The following is a 2,429-nucleotide window of genomic DNA, read 5'->3' as shown; positions in this document are numbered from 1 at the left end:
CTGCAATTTTTCTTTTGGCCATTAGGTGGCGCTGTGCTACAGTACACAGCAGCATCTCGTTGCTTCCTGCATCAGCGACATGGGGAGAGGGGGTGAGTGAGACTGGCACATGGGGGGAGTAAGACTGGGACATGGGGGGAGTGAGACTGGGACATGGGGGAGTGAGACTGGCACATGGGGGGAGTGAGACTGGGACATGGGGGGGGGGGTGAGACTGGGACATGGGGGGGAGTGAGACTGGGACATGGGGGGGAGTGAGACTGGGACATGGGGGGGAGTGAGACTGGCACATGGGGGGGAAGTGAGACTGGCACATGGGGGGGGGGAGTGAGACTGGCACATGGGGGGGGAGTGAGACTGTGACATGGGGGGGAGTGAGACTGGGACATGGGGGGGAGTGAGACTGGCACATGGGGGGGGGAGTGAGACTGGCACATGGGGGGGAAGTGAGACTGGCACATGGGGGGGGAGTGAGACTGGCACATGGGGGGGGAGTGAGACTGGCACATGGGGGGGGAGTGAGACTGGCACATGGGGGGGAGTGAGACTGGGACATGGGGGGGAGTGAGACAGGGACATGGGGGGGGGAGTGAGACTGGGACATGGGGGGGAGTGAGACTGGGACATGGGGGGGAGTGAGACTTGCACATGGGGGGAGTGAGACTGGCACATGGGGGGGAGTGAGACTGGCACGTGGGGGGGGAGTGAGACTGGGACATGGGGGGGGGAGTGAGACTGGGACATGGGGGGGAGTGAGACTGGGACATGGGGGGGAGTGAGACTGGGACATGGGGGGGAGTGAGACTGGGACATGGGGGGGAGTGAGACTGGGACATGGGGGGAGTGAGACTGGGACATGGGGGGGAGTGAGACTGGCACATGGGGGGGGAGTGAGACTGGCACATGGGGGGGGAGTGAGACTGGGACATGGGGGAGTGAGTGTGAGACTGGGACATGGGGGAGTGAGTGTGAGACAGGCATGGGGAGGGTGTGAGTGACATGAGGGGGGTGAGAGTGTGAGATGGGGAGGGGGGTGAGAGTGAGTGTGACATGGGGAGGGGGGGTGAAAGAGCTACATGGGGATGGGGATGAGAGAGACATTGGTGGGAGGGAGGGAGACACTGGCAGGAGGGAGAGAGACACACAATGGCTGGAGGGAGAGTGTGAGAGAGACACCGGGTGGAGGGAGAAACAATAGCTGGTTGGAGAGTGCAAGAGAGACACTGGGGGGAGGGAGAGGCAATGGCTGGAAGGAGAGTGAGAGACAATGGAGGGAGGGAGACACTAGGGGGAGGGAGAAAGAGAGAGAGACACACAGGGGGAGGGAAAGAGAGTGGGGGGAGACACTGAGGGGAGGGATAGAGAGGGACTGGAGGGGGAGTGAGAAATACAGGGAGAGACTGGAAGAGGTTAGAGAGGTCCTGAGGTGTTCTAATGTGGCGGGAAGAGAGAGATTAATAATACAGCAGAAATGGGAACGCTATTAGACAAATATTATAATATTTATTTTTAAGTTATGTAATTTGTGCTATAAATACTTTTTTTGTAGACGCGTGGCGGGGGCGTTACAAAGCTGGTTCGCACTGACGTTATGCACTGCACATGCACTGACGTCATGTGATTTTGATTACATCAGGCAGGGGGGGCCCGAGAAATTTCATGGATGAAAAGGGGGGCTCGGCATAAAAAGTTTGCTCACCCCTGATATAGATCATGTGGCAATAGAAAATTGTTTCACAATCTTAACGTGATTTTCTTTGCAAAAGTAATATTCCATGGCAGTGGGCATCAATGGGTTAAGTCCCACCTTCTAGCTGGGATAGGACAAATTAAAGTCTTACACCTGTTAAAGGCGCTATATATATATATATATATATATATATATATATATATATATATATATATATATATATATATATTATATATATAATAAAAGCATTTCGTTAGCCACAGAACGGTATCATCTATTTATTTTTTGATTATATATATATATATATATATATATATATATATAGCTACTCCTCCGCACAGGTAGTGTTGTATTTCATACCTGAAACATAATACATCTGTGTTATGTCTTTGGGTTGGTTGCTTATTGCGCACTGGCATGGAATATTATTTAGGAAAACAAAATTACGGTAAGATTGTGAAACAATTTCTTTATTTTCCTGAGCATCTCTATGGCAGTAGGCACCAATAGGCAATGCCCAAGCAGTGCAACTGGGGTGGCTATCAAATCATACAATCAATGGATAATGCACAAATCTCTTAATTTTCTAATGCACAACTGCTTGCAGTACTTTATGGCCTAAGCCTGTCTCCTGAAACATGGATCTCTAAATGATATAACTTAATGAACGTGTTTATGGAAGTCCATACTGCCGCTCTGTAAAGTTCTAGAGGAGAAGCTTGTGCCTTTGCTGCCCATG

The sequence above is a fragment of the Ascaphus truei genome, chromosome 3, assembly GCF_040206685.1.
Source record: "Ascaphus truei isolate aAscTru1 chromosome 3, aAscTru1.hap1, whole genome shotgun sequence".
Taxonomy (NCBI): Eukaryota; Metazoa; Chordata; class Amphibia; order Anura; family Ascaphidae; genus Ascaphus; species Ascaphus truei.
Note: the sequence above shows the minus strand (reverse complement) of the source record.